The sequence below is a fragment of the Leucoraja erinacea genome, chromosome 8, assembly GCF_028641065.1.
Source record: "Leucoraja erinacea ecotype New England chromosome 8, Leri_hhj_1, whole genome shotgun sequence".
Classification (NCBI taxonomy): Eukaryota; Metazoa; Chordata; class Chondrichthyes; order Rajiformes; family Rajidae; genus Leucoraja; species Leucoraja erinaceus.
Genome location: NC_073384.1, coordinates 24,853,492 through 24,874,853, shown reverse-complemented (window position 1 = coordinate 24,874,853; position 21,362 = coordinate 24,853,492). Strand labels below are relative to the sequence as shown.

General features: G+C 42.4%; 1 protein-coding gene across 4 annotated transcripts in view; it reads right to left on the bottom strand.

Annotated features, from left to right (window-relative positions):
- The window catches only part of fam120b (family with sequence similarity 120B), a 94,528-nt gene extending 74,047 nt beyond the window's left edge, over positions 1-20,481 (bottom strand). For 2 of the 4 annotated variants that reach the window (XM_055639251.1, XM_055639252.1), the window contains exon 1: positions 20,393-20,481. The gene's annotated coding sequence lies outside the window, so the exon portion shown is untranslated. Of the gene's footprint in view, positions 1-10,335; positions 10,627-20,384 lie in introns of all 4 variants that reach the window. The other 2 variants (XM_055639254.1, XM_055639255.1) reach the window with 2 other exon arrangements.
- Between the last annotated feature and the right edge of the window lie 881 nt (positions 20,482-21,362).

Sequence of the window (21,362 nt, the reverse complement as noted above, 5' to 3'; positions counted from 1 at the left end):
TATTTTCTATGTTTCTATGTTTCCCTGGTAGTTCACTACAGCTAACTATCATTTTCCCTTTCCCTAGGTAGGGTTGTCCTCAGTCTGAAGAAGGGCCTCAACCCGAAAGGTCACCCATTCCTTCTCTCCAGAGATTCTGCCTGTCACTGCTGCATTTTGTGTCTATTGTTCCGAGCCCATTCCCCCCCCTCTGTGGCCATTCGCCATTTGCTGATCACTTCCCTAGGTTTCAGCAGCTGCTTCACGCAAGGTCTGCAGCCTAGTTCATATTCCTTTAACTCCCCCCAGAAATCCGTAGAACCTCTAGCCCGCTCCCCTTTCAATCAGCTGCTCTCTCTGCCACCTTCTTCTCTTATTTTCCCTCCGTTCTTATCAACTTGACTACTCACCTATACACAAGTGGAAATTTACAGAGGCCAATTTGTACATGGGTCAAGTTGTAATTCAGTAAAACTCCAATAATACAACATTTAAATGTATGGAAATCCCGATGGTTCAGCTATTTGAGGTCTAGTATTCTGTGCTCCATACAAACACATCGGGGCTTTGCTATCCCTGTTCCATTTAAACACACTGGGGTCCTATTTCTTTAAATACCGGTACTTCCTTTAAATACATCGGGGTCGTTTCCTACACTTATTTCAAACACACTGGGGCCCTGTTTCCTCACCCTTAAACTCAATGAGGGCCTTTTTCTGGTACTCACTTTAAGCACACTTGGGCCCCGTTTCTACACTCACTTTAAACACACTAGAGCCCTGTTTCCACACTCCCTCTAAATAACCACAATTCTATTCCATACATTCCCTTTAAACTTATTGGGACTCTATTTCTGACACTCACGCCTAACAAACTGTGGTCCCGTTACCTGTACTCTCTTTAAACTCATTGAGGGCACTTCTCCGATGCTCCCTTTCAACGTAGAAGGCCCATTTCTTGTGCTCCCTTTAAGTGTGTGGGTCCTTTTCCAACACTTTAAGCACACTAGGACTTTTTTCACTGTATTCCCTTTAGACTCACCAGTTTATTGGAACATTTATTAAACTATTTTGTAACATCTGACAAAAAAAACAATTAAAAGTGTGTTGCAAATTTATAGGAGTAGCATTCAATAGTCCGGGAAATCTGCTTTCCAGTACCACAGGATTATCAGAGCTTTAATGCACAGAGATTAATAATTTCTGTAGTTCCGTTTAAAAAAAATTTTGATCTAGTTGCTCGTACTCCTTTAACAAAATCTCTTTCCTCATCCTATGAATGTCATTGGTTCCCAAGTGGACCACAAAGGTTCAATCTTTTTACCTCCCATATTAAGTTCCTTTCCAGGCCTGAGAAGATATCCGCAACATTGTAATGCAACCTTCAAGACTCTCGCTCACAGTTACAGAGAAATGTAAGCATCCACCAACTGCACTTTCCCCTTTCATAAGTACAATCCTTTGTCCTCTCCAGCTTGAACACCTTTCTGTAACACCGCACTGTGGTCAGTTTGCTCATCCCACTATCTGCTTTCATCCACACAGGCTGCATTAAACCTTGTTTCTGTGGACTGTGGACTTAGGCTCCTTCAATGCTATCTGCCCCCCCCCCCCCCCCCCCCCCCCCCCCCCCCCCCCCCCCCCCCAACCACCTATTTTGATGGACTACTTCTGTGGTATTTCGTCTGAGGGGCCCCTGGAACAAGTAACATTCATCTTCTCTGCTGCCATGCCCAAATCTCAGATCCTAAGCCTTTAGCTGTAGATTCTTATTGCAGACGTGGTCACCATGAATTACAAAGATTTCTATCAGCTCCCATGTACTACTGCTGCAACACATTACCTGTCCTGCCTGCATTAATTAGGTAGCCTGAACCTCACCAAAGTCCACATTCTGCAGGCAATTTGATCAGTGGCATGACAGAAATCAAAAGATACAAGATACAAGATACAATTTATTTGTCATTTGGACCCCTTGAGGTCCAAACGAAATGACGTTTCTGCAGCCATACATTACAAACAAATAGACCCAAGACACAACATAATTTACATAAACATCCATCACATCGCTGTGATGGAAGGCCAAAAAAACTTATCTCTCCACTGCACAAAACTTATATTGTCAGGTTCCACATACACTGGTAAATTAATTGGTCACTGTAAATTGTCCCAAGTGTGGTACAATCTGAGAGGAGAACGAAGCTATTGAGAAAGTGAGATTACAAAAAGGGATTAATGTAGAATTAATCTAAATGAGTGGTTGATGGTCTGCACGGATTTGGTGAATTGTTTGCATGTTTATCTCTGACTGAGATCCTTCCCCTTTTACTCATTGTTCCACACTTCATAGACACCACATGCAGCAGTAAACATGCTTTAATATGTAGAATGGATGAGAATGAGACGAGGAGGGGTGGAAAGAGAATGGTGCAAAGGGTAAATACTTGCATTGAACATTATGCCAAATGATCTATTACTGTGCTAAAAATTATTTGTAATTTCCCATCCTGATATAGAGATGCTGAAGCTAATTGTGGTTCCCTTTTCTTGTGCTGCAGATAACAGATACCCCATAGAGACCAAGAGTTAAAGCCAGTCACACACTGTGTTTACCAGGCAAGCCACTGGAAGAATAGTACAACCAATTTAAAGCATTTCCTTAGCTTCTAACCTACTTTCAAATCATTAAGTGGCAGTCCTGGAATTTGTCTTACCTGAAAGAAAGAAAGAAACCAAGGCCTAAATGGAAGTTAAACCGTGGCTCGTGTCCAAGTTTTTTTAATGCCATTAACTCCCGTGCCAATCACCTGGACTGAGTCTCCAGCAATTTCTTGTCATAAGACGTCCATTAACAATTTATCAAGAACAGTAAACACACCTGCCTCTAAATAAGCATCAATACAAATCGAAGCACAAAGTTAATAACAATGATTTGTGATGTTAGCATGTAGTTTCCTGCCATTAGGCCTCTGAAACTGTCGGAATCCGTCAAAGTATCCATACAATAAATATCAATGAGTGTGCAATGATCAAATTACGTCCACAGAGTGGGATGAGCCGATAGTTGAACTGCAGGAGTGAGATGAATGCAGTAACTCCCATAATTAAAAATAGCACTGATGTCACATCTGTGGTGATCTGGTGAAAATAAATCCAAGGTTTATTAAATTGTATTCCATTTATTATTCCTCAGAGTGCAGTTTGTCTGTTGAAGAAATTGACACTTTCCTAGAGGCTAACATCTCCCATCCCAAACAAAACATCATAAAACCATATAACCATATAACAATTACAGCACGGAAACAGGCCATCTCGGCCCTTCTAGTCCGTGCCGAACACGTATTCTCCCCTAGTCCCATCTACCTGCACTCAGACCATAACCCTCCATTCCTTTCCCATCCATATAACTATCCAATTTATTTTTAAATGATAAAATCGAACCTGCCTCCACCACCTTCACTGGAAGCTCATTGCACACAGCTACCACTCTCTGAGTAAAGAAGTTCCCCCTCATGTTACCCTTAAACTTCTGTCCCTTAATTCTCAAGTCATGTCCTCTTGTTTGAATCTTCCCTACTCTCAGAGGGAAAAGTTTATCCACGTCAACTCTGTCTATCCCTCTCATCATTTTAAAGACCTCTATCAAGTCCCCCCTTAACCTTCTGCGCTCCAAAGAATAAAGACCTAACTTGGTCAACCTTTCTCTGTAACTTAGTTGCTGAAGCCCAGGCAACATTCTAGTAAATCTCCTCTGTACTCTCTCTTTTTGTTGACATCCTTCCTATAATTAGGCGACCAAAATTGTACACCATACTCCAGAATTGGCCTCGCCAATGCCTTGTACAATTTTAACATTACATCCCAACTTCTATACTCAATGCTCTGATTTATAAAGGCCAGCACACCAAAAGCTTTCTTTACCACCCTATTTACATGAGATTCCACCTTCAGGGAACTGTGCACAGTTATTCCTAGATCCCTCTGTTCAACTGCATTCCTCAATTCCCTACCATTTACCATGTACGTCCTATTTTGATTTGTCCTGCCAAGATGTAGCACCTCACACTTATCAGCATTAAACTCCATCTGCCAACTTTCAGCCCATTCTTATAAAAGATAAAACGTTTTTCTTTTGAAGAAGTTGAACCTATCCAAGGCAAAGTTAGTGGGTTGAGTTTTTAAGAGCCAACTACATTGCATGAATGGGTCACTCTGGCTTGCAATATGCTTGCTCTAACCTCATCTACTGCATACGGTGTCCCTGATGTGGTCTCCTGTGCATCGGCGAGTCCAAGCGTGAACTCAGCGACTGTTTCGCTGAACACTTACACTCGGACCGTAAAGGCCTACTGGATCTCCCGGTTGCTACGACAGAGTCCCCCTTGTCCTCACCTTCCACCCCATCAGCCGTCACATACAGCATATAATCCTACAACATTTTCGCCACCTCCAACAGGATCACACTACTGGACACAGCTTCCCATCTCCACCCCTTTCTGCTTTCCGCAGAGACAGTTCCCTCCGCAACTCCCTGGTCAACTCGTCCCTTTACACCCAAACCACTCCCTCCCCAGATACTTTCCCCTACAATCGCAGGAGATGCAACACTTGTCCCTTTACCTTCCCCCTCTACTGCATTCAAGGACCCCAAAGAGTTTCTACAGCTATATTAATAGCAAAAGGATAACGAGGGATAAAATTGGTCCATTGGAGAGACAGAGTGGGAAGCTATCTGCAGAGCCAAAAGAGATGGGGGAGATATTGAACAATTTCTTTTCTTCGGTATTCACCAAGGAGAAGGATATTGAATTATGTGAGGTAAGGGAAACAAGTAGAGTAGCTATGGATACTATGAGTTTCAAAGTAAAAGAAGTACTGACACTTTTGAAAAATATAAAAGTGGATAAGTCTCCAGGTCCTGACAGGATATTCCCTAGGTCATTGAGGGAAGTTAGTGTAGAAATAGCGGGGGCTATGACAGAAATATTTCAAATGTCATTAGAAACGGGAATAGTCCCCGAGGATTGGCGTACTGCGCATGTTGTTCCATTGTTTAAAAAGGGTTCTAAGAGTAAACCTAGCAATTATAGACCTGTTAGTTTGACTTCAGTGGTGGGTAAATTAATGGAAAAGATACTTAGAGATAATATATATAAGCATCTGGATAAACAGGGTCTGATTAGGAACAGTCAACATGGATTTGTGCCTGGAAGGTCATGTTTGACTAATCTTCTTGAATTGTTTGAAGAGGTTACTAGGGAAATTGACGAGGGTAAAGCAGTAGATGTTGTCTATATGGACTTTAGTAAGGCCTTTGACAAGGTTCCTCATGGAAGGTTGGTTAAGAAGGTTAAACTGTTGGGTATAAATGCCGGAATAGCAAGATGGATTCAACAGTGGCTGAATGGGAGAAGCCAGAGGGTAATGGTGGATGGCTGTTTGTCGGGTTGGAGGCAGGTGACTAGTGGGGTGCCTCAGGGATCTGTGTTGGGTCCTTTGTTGTTTGTCATGTACATCAATGATCTGGATGAAGGGGTGGTAAATTGGATTGGTAAGTATGCAGATGATACCAAGATAGGGGGTGTTGTGGATAATGAAGAGGATTTCCAAAGTCTACAGAGTGATTTAGGCCATTTGGAAAAATGGGCTGAAAGATGGCAGATGGAGTTTAATGCTGATAAATGTGAGGTGCTACACCTTGGCAGGACAAATCAAAATACGATGTACATGGTAAATGGTAGGGAATTGAAGAATAGAGTTGAACAGAGGGATCTGGGAATAACCGTGCATAGTTCCTTGAAGGTGGAATCTCATATCGATAGGGTGGTAAAGAAAGCTTTTGGTATGCTAGCCTTTATAAATCAGAGCATTGAGTATAGAAGCTGGGATGTAATATTAAAATTGTACAAGGCATTGGTGAGACCAAATCTGGAGTATGGTGTACAATTTTGGTCGCCCAATTATAGGAAGGATGTCAACAAAATAGAGAGAGTACAGAGGAGATTTCCTAGAATGTTGCCTGGGTTTCAACAACTAAGTTACAGAGATAGGTTGAATAAGTTAGGTCTTTATTCTCTGGAGCGCAGAAGGTTAAGGGGGGACTTGATAGAGGACTTTAAAATGATGAGAGGGATAGACAGAGTGGATGTGGACAAGCTTTTCCCTTTGAGAATAGGGAAGATTCAAACAAGAGGACATGACTTGAGAATTAAGGGACAGAAGTTTAGGGGTAACATGAGGGGGAACTTCTTTACTCAGAGAGTGGTAGCGGTGTGGAATGAGCTTCCAGTGGAAGTGGTGTCGGCAGGTTCATTGGTATCATTTAAAAATAAATTGGATAGGCATATGGATGAGAAGGGAATGGAGGGTTATGGTATGAGTGCAGGCAGGTGGGACTAAGGGAAAAAAGTTGTTCGGCACGGACTTGTAGGGCCGAGATGGCCTGTTTCCGTGCTGTAATTGTTATATGGTTATATATGGTTAACAGTTTCATCAGGTGAGGCAGAGGTCACTTGCATCTCCTCCAACCTTATCTACTGTTCCTGATGTCAACTCCCAGGCCTGCATGAAGCTTTTCAAAAAAGGGGGTGGCATGATAGGATCACCCAAATTTTATGTGAAATAATATTCGTGCAGCACACATCACGAGTGCGAAGTGTGAACTCCCTCGCGGCCGAGGTCCAGGGCCCGCTTAAGGGCACTGGAAGCTCTGGGGTTTTAGATGCTCTCTGGTGCATTCTGAGCCGTATTTTGGAGCATTTTTGCACCAGATTTATGACCAATATTTCAGAAATAATTTTGGTTGAGTCCAGAGTAATGAGTGGGTGAAATGGGATGATTGGGGTCATTGTTGTATACATTTTTTTTTTTAATCAAGAATTGAAGTTGTCTTTGTTTTAATAATCAAGTTGTACTGATGTAAAATGTTATATAAAATGTTATAAAGGAGCATGCAAAAACTGCAACTTAAATACTCTTAAGTTTTTGCAGTAAAGAAAACCTATTTTTAGAAAATGTTTTTTGTGTTGATCTGTGGAGATGGAGAGATAAAGGCTTGTGAATGGTGGTGTTATATTTCAGACGGCAGAATGAATAACAACTTACACGCAGGTTGCCTGGAGCACGAGAGAGATTTATTACCCAACATTCCCATCTTATATTGAACACCAACTCATTAACATATGCATGAAAATGTATGAATACGTTACACTGCTCTCCTTTTATCAAGTATTAAATCTAAGTACTCAGTCACAATTTTTTTGTTGTGATACTTGTTTTAAACCAATATTCATGAATCATCATACATTTATTTTACATATCTACACATTTTCATTTTACTTATACAGTGAGTTACTTAGCTTACAAACTTAATCTGACTACTGGTTTACGGATCCTGCCTGATCCTCTAACAGCAACAGGTGTAACAGGTTTAGGTGTTGACTCCACTGTTGGCTTGTTTGGCTCTGTTTTAGTACCCTGATTTTGACAAGAGGAACCCGTTTCTTTTACCACCTCTGACTGCGCAAATGCACATTTACTCTGTCACAGTTTGACATTGTGGCAGATCAGTCGTGTGAGAACTTGCTCAAGGATTTCCAGATGTTCTACCATGCCCTCTGTGAATATCAGTAGGTCATCCTGGTTGCACACACAGTGCGGAATGCCTTGTAACATTTTGTCCATGAAATTTTTCAGGGGGGATTTCACACCATAGGGCAGCTTTGTATATGAATACAAACCCTTATGTGTGTTGATAGTCAAGTACTGCTGACTTTTCTGGTCGACATTGAGTTGGGCGTAAGCGTGTAACAAATCCAGTTTAGTGAAGACTTTTGCTCCGCCAAGTTCTGCGTACAGATCTTGCGAGATTGGTAACGGATATTGTTCTTCTTCAATGGCTTGGTTGATTATGAGTTTGTAGTCACCACATAGTCGAACAGTTTTGTTGGCCTTGGGTACGGCAACAATTGGCATTGCCTAGTTACTCTGGTCTGTCTTCACGAATACTCCATTCTGCTCTAACCTATCGAGTTCTTCCTCCACTTGTTGCTTTAGTGCATATGGTACAGGTCTTGGTCGACAATACACAGGTCTCACATCTTGCTTAAGTCGAATGTGTGCAGAGTACCCTATTATTCCCGTGTAACTGTCAGCAAAAATGTTTGCATGTTTGCTTATGACGTTTTCAAGACGTGATTTGGACAAATCATCGCTGAAAATGTTCTTCCAGTATAACTCTATTCTGCTCAGTCAATCCTTTCCAAGGAGGGTTGGTTTATTTCTGTAGCTGGCCACTATGAAGGGCAGTGTTACTGACTAACCATTATGCTGAACTTTACAGTTCAATTTTCCACATGTCTCCAAAACTTCACCCGAGTAGGTTCTCAGCTTGACCTTACTCTCAAACAATATCTGTTGGAACTTTGTTTCGTACAAGTCTTTGCTCATGACCGAACAATCTGCTGTCATGTCAATACACCTATCGATTAACTGTTCATTTATCAATAGTTTCGTTCGAAAGTCCTTGCCTTGGCTGGTTGTAGGCTTATCGATGTTGGTTGCATAAATGTACAACCCAAGTTCATTTCCATCTAGGTTAATCTCCAAGTTGTGAACTCCTCTCTGGTGTTGTCGCTTGATTCCCGTAGATTGGTGGTTTCCTGTTTTAAGCTGGGCCCAACATGCTGAGGCGATATGGCCTTTCTTCTGGCAGTTATAGCACTTGGCCATTTTGATCTGACAAAATTGGGATGAGTGATTACCATTGCAACGATAACTGGCTGAACTCGGCTCCCCGCCATATTTTGGTTTTGGTTTAGCGCCTCTTGGTTTGGCCTTGTGGCTGTAACTGGCCACTGAAGTCCATGGTGGACGAAACTTGCGAGCATTCTTTGATGCCATTTCCATTGTGGTAGCAATCTTGCATGCTTTCTCGAATGTAAGATCTGGAGTGTTCATGAGTTTGGACTGCATTTGTTCATCCACTAGACCACAAACAAATCTGTCACGTAGTGAGCATCAGAGAAAGGTTCCAAAGTTACAATGCAAAGTTGCGTTTTTCTGCTTCTGGTTTCTAGTGCCAAATTTATAGCTTTCTGCAATTTCCAGAGGCTTTGGGTTGAAGTGCTCCTCCAGCTTCTTCATAATGTAATTGAATGGCACGTCTTTTGCCTTTATAGGCACAAGGAGATTCACGAGTGTGCCCTACACTTCAGGACCGATCTCCGTGAGTAGAATCGCTTTTATGCGTTCTCAAACGGCCTTATGTGTTTCAATCACAGTGGTCTCTTCCAACTCAATTTCAGATGAAAACTCGGGGATTAGGACGTCAAGCTCAATTTTTGGTTCATCTTTGGCTGGAATCATTTGATCAACATGAACACTTTTGATCCTATCTCCTAAGTATCTTTTTGTTCCACACACTTCCATGTCTTTTACCTTCATGGGCGCAAGGAGATTCACGAGTGTGCCGTACACTTCAGGACCGATCTCCGTGAGCAGAGTTGCTTTTATATGTTCGCAAACGGCCTTATTTATTTCAGTCACTATCTCTCCTTCACCACTAACCTCCATTATGTTGTTTGCCGTGAAAAACATGTTTGCTAAACGGCTCTCTACTCTTGTCAAAAGTGCCAAGGTTTCCGATGTAGCCCGTGGACGCTGCCATCGTGTCATTCTCTTTTTTTTTTAAAGTCCGTTCAAAAACCCCGATTTCCTGTCTCTTTTGGTGTAACAATTCACCTAAAACTTAGCTGTACAAAGGCTATTCAGCTTAAGGAACTTGTCAAAAAAACACTCAGTCTAAAATGTTATACAATCCCAAGGATGACATCTCGCCACGTAGACACAACATAGAGATAGCCTGACAAACATTTGCCGATTTGTACAGCTGCGGTTTTAAACTACAGTCCCCTGCATAGAAGGATCTGCGGCCTATCGTGTCCAGCTCATAAACAACTGCGACACAACTCCGTATTTACTGTTTAAAATGTTAAACAATACTGCATGTTGCAAAATAATCCTGCACTGTATTTAAAGGATGAGTTCACAAACTCTATCACATCCTCGTCGCCAAATTTATTATATTCCGGACGGCAGAATGAATAACAACTTACATGCAGGTTGCCTGGATATGTATGAATACATTACAGGTGGAATCTGGTTTAAAAAAAAAGGATGGTGAGGTGTGAAATGTAGAAGCAGATGATGGGTAGATAAAGAGGGGGGGGGATTGAAGAAAAATGGGGAACCTGGAGTAGGGGAGAGGATGGGTGGTGAGTAAATGGAGAAGGTTGAGGAGGGGGGAAGGAATTAAGCGGCAGGGGCAGGGAGCCCAAGTAGAAAAAGAGGGGTTTACCTGAAATTGGAGAATTCAATGTTCATCTCATTGGGTTGTAGGCTCTCCAAGCGGGATATGAGGTGCTATTCTTCCATCTATGTGTGGATTTAGTCTGAACGAAAGAGGCCAAGGCTAGTGTGGTAAATATGGGACGGGAAGGTGAACAAGTGGCTAGCAACTTGGAGCTCCAGGTGGCCCTGCCAGACACAGTGCCAGTGTTTAGCAATGTAGTCGCCTCTTGGTCTCACCGATGATTTTCCAGCAATTTGTTCAAGTCCACACCGTTCTCTCCTCGCTTACACAATTGTGCTGCAGGTGGAAATTATTTATTCCATTGTTAGCTCACTAGAAAATGATTTCACACAATTAATTTAAAATTAAAATGTGCAAAATTATTAACTGGAATGTGAAAACTGTGACAGATTGCATTATCTTCTGTGAAGTTACTTTTCCTTCAAACTGGCAATTTCAATCTCAGGAACAAAACAAAAAATGGATACTCTATTCGAAATCAAACAGTTCTGAAGGTTTAGGATGTAAGTGGACACTGTATCTGTCACTGCAGAAAAATCATTTGAAGTTGTCACATTGATTTTTCAAAATTAACTCCAGAACATTTATAGTGGTATTCCATTTTGCTCTACTTTGATTAGCTTGATTTTCACCAGCTATCCCAAAACTGTAACTTCTAATTTACAAGTTGGACATGTTCCCATAAATAAATGACCATAATATCAACATGTTATGCAGAATTTCTAATAAATTATCAGATGCAACCCTTCATCATTTCAAATGCCACTATTTGTATTTCCTCTTTTATGTTTAGCCAAATCGCAGGTTGCACGGGATCACTAGGCAGACTCTGCTTTTGAGTTTATTGCAGCTACATGATGCCTACTAAAAGCTTTCAACCCACGACTGCACTGCAGGAGCTCAAGGCAGTCTTTCAATAGCTGTTATTTTGTTCATTTTACTTTAGGATACATTAATGTGATATACATAATAGACAGAGAGAAAGATATACTACTGTATTACCTCCTTCCACTTGTTATTCAAGAACAGTAGGAACACCCCCACCCACCATCAATATCTTGGGGATAGCCAATAATTTACTTGTAATGAATTATGTGCATTATGGGAACAGGTTAGAGTTTGAGTGTCTGCAACAAATAACTCACTTCCTGATTCCCCAAAGTCTATTCACATGAAGAAATGTTCTTCAATTTGATGAGTGCAGTTCCAACAAAAGTCGAAGGCAAAGCAACCCTTCCAGCACTCTAGACATTCAAGGACCTGTCCCACTTACGTGTCCTTGGCACGCAAATTACGCGACCTCGTGGTCATGTTGAGCCGCGATGGTTCCGCAAAGGTCGGGCGCGATTACATGCGTACGCACAGCCGTCTGGAGCGCGTGACGTCGTTTGAAGATAGACACAAAACTGGAGTAACTCGGCGGGTCCGGCAGGATCTCCGGAGAGAAGGAATGGGTGATGTTTCGGGTCAAGACTCTTCTTCAGTCTGAAAAGAAGGGTCTTGACCCAAAATGTCACCTATTCCTTCTCTCCAGAGATGCTGCCGGTCCTGCTGAGTTACTCCTGCATTTTGTGTCTATCTTCAATTTTCTTGGCCCCGCTCTGGGAGTAGACGTGGGGGCGCATCCGGACCACAACGGCCGTGAGCCCCAGGCCTCGTTTGCCTGCTTCTGCTGCTGTTGAAGGTGAGACGTTGCATCGCGCCAGGGTCTTGGGCCTGTCCCACTTTGGCCGTCAGTTCCGCGACAGGCCGTTGACGCGCGAAGATTTTGTTCACTACAAATATTTGAGCCCCGCGCGATGTCGCGCACAACTACATACCGCTCCGCGCTTCTAAGCGGGACCGGCCCCACGCGGCCATACGATGCCCATGCGCCTCAACGTGACCACGAGGTTGTGTAATTTGCGTGCCAAGGACACGTAAGTGAGACAAGCCCTTCACTCTCACCACCACTGGCGTACCTGCCAGATAGTCACTTCAACAATTCAATAAAACCTATTTCATAAGCATCTTCTCCCACAATCCCAACCATAAAACCTGCAGGACCCTACCAATTTAAAGAGTCAAAGACAACAAGTACTTGAAAGATAGCTCACATGACTGAAATATTAAACAATTACTTTGTCAAAGAGCCAAGGATTCATGACATCAAAAAATATATAATTGTGTTAAATACTAAGTAAAATACTGGATAAACCAATTAAGCTGTATATTATATGAAAAATAATTATCCAAATCAGGTAAAGGATAAAGATATTGGATTACAAATATGGAAAGTACCACAAGTAATAATGATGTTTAATGGAAACAGAATAACAGATCAAAGAAGAGTCAGAACAGAAAAACAGAACAGAAATCTTGGTTAAACCACACGGAACAGTGAATATATTCTGTTCATTACATTATGAAAGGAATTTAGAATCAGGGGTGATGGTGAAGAAAGAATTTATGAATTGATTCATAAATCCAAGGTTTTGTCCGTTAGAAAAAGCTATACAGATTGGGCCACTTTTCAAAATTATGAAAGGTTTTGATGCACACAAAGGGAAGGAAGATCACCCTTGTGTTATGTACTGCCTGGATACCATACTCCAATTGCAAAATTTGATTGATATAGAATCAGTGAAATCCCAGAGGTGTGATACAATATCCAGCTGCGACCACAGTATCCACATTTAGCACAAGCAACAAAAGACAAATTTCTACACAGAATATTTTCATATTAAAATATAGGAATTAGGAGGATGAGTCTGGGAAGGACCTTTTAGCTTGATTATGGCTGATCCCATTCATCAAGATTATGGCTGAACTCCTACCTCAGCACTTCCCCTTGATTCATTTCATGTAAAGGAACATCAATTACTGTTTAGAATGAGCTCAATAACCTTCCTGTAGGTCAGAGATTGAAAAAGTAAAACGAGAGACCACAGAAATGCATTCAAAAATAATCAAATAAGGGTCTTGAACATTTTACCCATTGGATCAGGATATGAAACTTTCCATACCACACAGTTGGCTGAGAATAATAGATCAATTTTAAGAAAAAGCTGAATGAGCATCTTGGGGAAAAGGTGTGATGATTACAGGATAACATAAAGATTGGAGAAGGCTCACGTGCTAAGTGTGGAATTGTACCGGCTTTGTGTCATACTCATACGTTTAAGTCATTGAAGCAGAATGCCATTTGGCCCATTGAATCTACTCCGCCATTCAATCATGGCTGATCTATCTTTCCCTCTCAACCCCATCCTCCTGCCTTCTCCCCATAACCTTTGACACCCTTACTAATCAAGAATCTGTCAATCTCTGTTTTAAAAATACCAAATCTCATCTCCTTTCTAAAGGTACGTCCATTTATTCTGAGGTTGTCTCCTCTGGTCCTCGATGTCCGCTCCACATTCACTCTATCCAGGCCTTTCACTATTTGATAAGTTTCAATGAGGTCCCCCCACATCCTTCTAAAGTCCAGCGAGTATAGGCCCAGAGCCGTCAAACGCTCATCATACGTTAACTCAACCATCCCCGGGATCATTTTCCAATGCCAGCATATCCCCCCTCAGATATGGGGCTCATAGCTGCTCACAATACTCTAAATGCAGTCTGACCAGTGCCTTTTCAAGCCTCAGCATTATATCCAGCCTTTTTATTCTAGCCCTCTCGAAATGAATGCTAACATTGCATTCACCTTCCTTACTGCCGAATCGACTTGAAAATTAACTTTTTTGGGAATCCTGCACTAGCACTCAAAGTCCCTTTGCAGTTCTGATTCCTGAATCTTCTCCCTATTTAGAAAATAGTCTATGGCTTTATTCTTTCTACCAAAGTGCATGACAGCACATTTTGCGCTGCTGTATTCCATCTGCTATTTCTTTCCCCACTCTCCCAACCAGTCCAGGTCCTTCTGCAGACTCCCTGCTTCCTTTACACCATCTGCCCCTCCATGGATCCTCATATCATCTGCAAATTTGGCTGCAAAGCCATCAATTCCATCTTCCAAATCATTGTTATACAAGGTGAAGTAGAAATCCCAGCACCGATCCTTGTGGAACAACACTAGTGACTGGCAGACATCCAGAAATAGCCCCCTTTATTCCCACTCTTTGCCTTCTGACATTCAGCCAATCTTCTATCGATGCTGGTATCTTCCCTCTGATACCATGGGCTCTCATTTGTATAGCAGCCTCACGTGTGGCACCTTATCAAAGGACTTCTGAAAATCTAGGTAAACACGATCCACTTACTCGCCTTTGACTATCCTGCTATTTACTTCTTCAAGGAATTCCAACAGACTTGTCAGGCAAGATCTCCCCATCACAAAATCATGTTGACTTTATCCTATTTGACCTTGTACTTTTTTAAATCTGCACTTTCTCTACAGCTGTAATATTAAATTCTGCATAGAACACAAAGTGCTGCAGTAACTCAGCTAAGCATCATCTCTGTAGGCCATGGGTAGATTGGGTAGAACACAAAGTGCTGGAGTAAATCAGTGTCAGGCACCATTTCTTAGTTTATGTGAGATGTTACCCGACCTGCACGGAGTTACTCCAGCACTTTGTGTTCTTCACAAGATTCCAGCATCTACAGTTCTTTGTGTCTACACTATATTCTGCACTTTGTTTGTTTTCCCCTTTGCCCTCCCTGTTGTACTTGTGTACTCATACTGATTGTACTCATGTATGGGGTTAGCATGCAACAAAGTTTGGGAGGGGAATATGGTATAATTTGAATAATTAGTCACCAGTCGTTTTATTGCCGAATGTCCCAAACCAGACCAATGAAATTCTTACTTGCAACAGCACAACAGATATGAATGAATACGTTTATTGGCAAGTATTCACATGCAAGGAATTTACCTTGGTGCTCCGCCCGCAAGTGACAACATAACATAGTGACAGTTAGGAATGACACATAAAACATCAAACATTAATAATAAAACATTATCGATTAAACATGTGAATTAAATAAAATACCAGAGCAAAATGAGGCTACAGATTTTTGGTTATGAGTAGAGCTACTACTCGTGGAAAAAAGCTGTTTTTATGTCTGGGTGTGGCAGCTTTGACAGTCCGGAGTCGCCTTCCAGAGGGAAGTGATTCAAAGAGTTTGTGGCCAGGGCGACATAGTACTCAGTAGACACCATAATAAACACCAAAAATAAGTTTAATATATAAAAACAAGCAGATAACACATTAAAAAAAACGGAATCTCAGTACACATGACAATAATAAACCAATACCAAATATCAATCATTGAAATCCGAGAGGTGTCGCAAAACATCCAGCTGTTTCCATAGATGGAGCATGGATTTACAATATGGAATGAATGGCTTGACTGGTTACCAGTTGTTCCATGTCATTTGAAACAGAATGTCGTTCTGCAGCTTTAAAGCTCTCCTGTCAGCACATGGTCAGACTCGAGGAACTTGCCCAGCATTATGAGAGGCTCTTCAATACTCCAAGTTTCTAAATCCTTTATTTGATTTAAAAACAGAAAATGCTGGAAGAACTCAGCCAGTCAAGCTTCATCTGCAGAAAGAGAAGCTTGCTAAAGTTTTGGCTCAGGAGCCTTTCCACTGAACAGGCTTTAAGAAAGGTTCTCTCATGCAAACTGTTAATTGCTCCTTTCTACAGAGGTTGCGTCACTGGCTGATATCTTCCATAATTTTCTGGTCCCACTATCAAAAGCATCTACATTAGGCGGTGGCAAAGATTCCCACAATCTGGCCTATACCCTCTTCTTGCTATTGCCTTAGAAAGGACAGAAGTTTGAAGGTTCATATCACTAGGTTCAGGAATAACTACTTTCCTACAACTGTAGGGTTCTTGAACCAAGCTACGCACATCACATTTTACCTCAATACTATGGACCACTTCTTGCACTATCATGGACTTATTTTTCTCTAATTTTACACTTATGTTTTGTTTTTTGCAGATCTTTTATTTTAATTGCAGAATTTGTGTAATTAATGTATGACTAATGTTTTGTGTGTTACCTGGAGTCTTTTATGTTTGTGATGTTGCTGCAAGCAAGTTTTTCTTATACAGGGTATCTGTATCTCACAGTACTTGTGTGTTTGACAATAAGACTAGAAGTGATATTCCAGGATCTACAGTCCCATGTGTTTTCCTTATTCGACTGTTGGTATTCATAGAAAATTACGGCAGAAAAGCAGGTCCTTCGGCCCACAATGTCTGTGCCGAACATGAACCAAGACCAACACTTATCTACATGCGCATAATATATATCCCTCTATTCCTTGCATATCCATGTGCCTATCCAAATGTCTTTTAAATGCCGCTAACGTATCTGCTTCAACAACCACCCCCAGCAGCGTGTTCCAGGCACTTAAGGGCCTGTCCCACTTGGGCGTCATTTGCGCGTCACGCAGATGGCGCGCGAAGATTTAGTACATCCAATAATCCTGGGGTGCCGCGCACGACCGCGCGTCACTGCCTAAGCCACCACGCACCATGCGTGCCTAATGCGCACTATGTGCGCAGCACCACGCGCGTGTCGCGCAAATGATGTCGCGTAAATTACGAGCAAATTACGCCCAAGTGGGACTTGGGGAGACTTTAAACTAGTATGGTCTGGGGAGACTTTAAACTAGTATGGTTGGGGGAGGGACTCAAATTGGGAAAGCTAGCAGTCAGTGTGTGAAGCAGGGGGCAGAGAATGGTAGCATTCTGACCCAAAATGTAGGGGAGAGAGAAGAAAAAGAAAATAATCAGAGAATAAGAGAGGGTGGGTTTCTTAAATGTGTATATTTTAATGCTAGGAGCATTGTAAGAAAAGTGGATGAATTTAGAGCCTGGATTGACACCTGGAAGTATGATGTTGTGGCGATCAGTGAAACATGGTTGCAGGAGGGCTGTGATTGGAAATTAAATATTCCAGGATTTCGTTGCTTCAGGTGTGATAGAATTGGAGGGGCAAGAGGTGGAGGTGTTGCATTGCTTATCAGGGAAGATATTACAGCAGTGCTTTGGCAGGATAGATTAGAGGGCTCGTCTAGGGAGGCTATTTGGGTGGAACTGAGAAATGGGAAAGGGGTAGCAACACTTATAGGGGTGTATTATAGACCGCCAAATGGGGAGCGAGAATTGGAAGAGCAAATATGTAAGGAGATTGCAGATATTAGTAGTAAGCACAAGGTAGTGATTGTGGGAGATTTCAATTTTCCACATATAGACTGGGAAACACATTCTGTAAATGGGCTGGATGGGTTGGAGTTTGTAAAATGTGTGCAGGATAGTTTTTTGCAACAATACATAGAAGTACCTACTAGAGAAGGGGCGGTACTGGACCTCCTGTTAGGAAATGAGATGGGTCAGGTGGCAGAGGTATGCGTTGGGGAACAGTTTGGGTCCAGTGATCACAATACCATTAGTTTCAATATAATTATGGATAGGGACAAAACTGGACCTAGGGTTGAGATTTTTGATTGGAGAAAGGCTAACTTTGAGGAGATGCGAAAGGATTTAAAAGGAGTAAATTGGGACAGTTTGTTTTATGGGAAAGATGTGGAAGAGAAATGGAGTACATTTAAAGGTGAAATTTTAAGAGTACAGAATCTTTATGTCCCTGTTTTTCAAGCCATGGTTTTCAAGGGAAATTGGACACTTGGTTCGGAAAAAAGAGGGAGATCTACAATAATTATAGGCAGCATGGAGTAAATGAGGTGCTTGAGGAGTATAAAGAATGTAAAAAGAATCTTAAGAAAGAAATTAGAAAAGCTAATCGAAGATATGGGGTTGCTTTGGCAAGTAAGGTAAAAGTAAATCCGAAGGGTTTCTACCGCTATATTAATAGCAAAAGGATAACGAGGGATAAAATTGGTCCATTAGAGAGTCAGAGTGGACAACTATCTGCAGAGCCAAAAGAGATGGGGGAGATATTGAACAGTTTCTTTTCTTCGGTATTCACCAAGGAGAAGGATATTGAATTATGTGAGGTAAGGGAAACAAGTAGAGTAGCTATGGAAACTATGAGGATCAAAGAAGAGGAAGTACTGACACTTTTGAGAAATTTGACACTTTTGAGAAAAGTGGATAAGTCTCCAGGTCCGGACAGGATATTCCCTAGGACATTGAGGGAAGTTAGTGTAGAAATAGCAGGGGCTATGGCAGAAATATTTCAAATGTCATTAGAAACGGGAATAGTGCCGGAGGATTGGCGTACTGCGCATGTTGTTCCATTGTTTAAAAAGGGGTCTAAGAGTAAACCTAGCAATTATAGACCTGTTAGTTTGACGTCAGTGGTGGGCAAATTAATGGAAAGAATACTTAGAGATAATATATATAAGCATCTGGATAAACAGGGTCTGATTAGGAACAGTCAACATGGATTTGTGCCTGGAAGGTCTTGTTTAACTAATCTTCTTGAATTTTTTGAAGATGTTACTCGGGAAATTGATGAGGGTAACGCAGTGGATGTTGTGTATATGGACTTCAGTAAGGCCTTTGACAAGGTTCCTCATGGAAGGTTGGTTAAGAAGGTTCAATGGTTGGGTATTAATGGTGGAGTAGCAAGATGGATTCAACAGTGGCTGAATGGGAGATGCCAGAGAGTAATGGTGGATGGTTGTTTGTCAGGTTGGAGGCCAGTGACTAGTGGGGTGCCACAGGGATCTGTGTTGGGTCCACTGTTGTTTGTCATGTACATCAATGATCTGGATGATGGTGTGGTAAATTGGATTAGTAAGTATGCAGACGATACTAAGATAGGTGGGGTTGCGGGTATTGAAGTAGAGTTTCAAAGTCTACAGAGAGATTTATGCCAGTTGGAAGAGTGGGCTGAAAGATGGCAGATGGAGTTTAATGCTGATAAGTGTGAGGTGCTACATCTTAGCAGGACAAATCAAAATAGGACGTACATGGTAAATGGTAGGGAATTGAAGAATGTAGGTGAACAGAGGGATCTGGGAATAACTGTGCACAGTTCCCTGAAAGTGGAATCTCATGTAGATAGGGTGGTAAAGAAAGCTTTTGGTGTGCTGGCCTTTATAAATCAGAGCATTGAGTATAGAAGTTGGGATGTAATGTTAAAATTGTACAAGGCATTGGTGAGGCCAATTCTGGAGTATGGTGTACAATTTTGGTCGCCTAATTATAGGAAGGATGTCAACAAAATAGAGAGAGTACAGAGGAGATTTACTAGAATGTTGCCTGGGTTTCAGCAACTAAGTTACAGAGAAAGGTTGAACAAGTTAGGGCTTTATTTCTTTGGAGCGCAGAAGGTTAAGGGGGGACTTGATAGAGGTTTTTAAAATGATGAGAGGGATAGACAGAGTTAACGTGGAAAAGCTTTTCCCACTGAGAGTAGGGAAGATTCAAACAAGGGGGCATGACATGAGAATTAAGGGACTGGAGTTTAGGGGTAACATGAGGGGGAACTTCTTTACTCAGAGAGTGGTAGCTGTGTGGAGTGAGCTTCCAGTGAAGGTGCTGGAGGCAGGTTCGTTTTTATCATTTAAAAATAAATTGGATAGTTATATGGATGGGAAGGGAATGGAGGGTTATGGTCTGAGCGCAGGTATATGGGACTAGTTGAGATTATGTGTTCGGCACGGACTAGAAGGGTCGAGATGGCCTGTTTCCGTGCTGTAATTGTTATATGGTTATATGGGACATGCCCTTTATCACCCTGTGTAAAAACCTTACCCCGCCCATCTCCTTGAAACTTTGCCCCTCTCACCTTAAAGCTATGTCCTCTAGTGTTAATTTTGCATTGGCTCCTAATTTTGCTACAGATGAGTGCCAGCAAGTCTAGCACTGGTACAGCTCCCCACCCACACCCCTCCATCACCACCCCAGGACAGCGTGATCGCAGGCAGTCTGCAGTTGAACTTCACGCCGGGGATGGGTGCGAGTAGCCTATGCGGCCTACTTCCCTGTCCCGGGCCTCGACGAAAGACACTCCCACCTCAGGAGCGGCACTGGTCGGCAGGCTGCCCCGAGGACGGAGAGCCCCAGAGCCCGCTTCAATGCAGAGTAGCCCAGCGCCATCGCGACCTCCACATTCCCTAGCACCTGCCTACCTGCCGCCGCCGATGCCGCTGACTGCCGCCGCCGTGCGCGCCCACGGAAAGCGAGCTCCCGACGCGCGTGCACGACAGACAGCGCCCGCTGGTGGTGTTCAATCCAGCGCATTCCAGTTTCGTCTTTCCTTGCCCACCCCCTTGGGCTAAATTATGTGGAAATGGGAAAAAATAATTTAAAAAATCCATAGACGTTAAAAACCTTTTTTTTTAAAAAACATTCAGTAGGTTAGAGAGTACGAAAAGGTCCTGTACAACGTTTATTGATTCCCTTTCCACTGAAGCTGCCAGACCTGCAGGTTGATTCCAGCATCATCTCTTGATTTGGAAATATATGGCATTTCCTTCAATGTCACTGTCTTTCTTTCAACGTCACTGTAGGATTATCTTCACTTGCACAATTGGGCTCGCCACAAACTTTCTCAAGGGCGTTAATAAATGCTGGTCTTGAAGCAATGACCACCGGCAATGCAGACCTCAACCATATTGCATGTAGATGATTTTTTAATGTTCATTGACGGGATGGTGAGCTGCCTCTCGAACTGCTGGTGTCCTTCGGATATGGATATATCCACAATCCTGTTAGGGAAGGAGTTCTAGGATTTTCACCCAGTAACAGTGATGGCAAGATACTGTTTGGCTTGGAGAGAAACTTCCAGGTGGAGATGTCCCCGGGCTCTTGCTGTCCTTTTGTAAGAAGGAACTGCAGATGCTGGTTTAAACCGAAGATAGACACAACGCTGCGTGCTCAGCCCCCTGCTGTACTCACTCTATACCCATGACTGGTAGCCGGTCACAGTGCGAACTCCATCATCAAGTTCGCTGACGACACCACTGTTGTGGGACGTATCACTGATGGGGATGAGTCAAAGTATAGAATAGAGATCGAGCAACTGTCCATATGGTGCCAGCACAGTAACCTGGCCCTCAACACCAGCAAAACCAAGGAACTGATTGTGGACTTTATGGA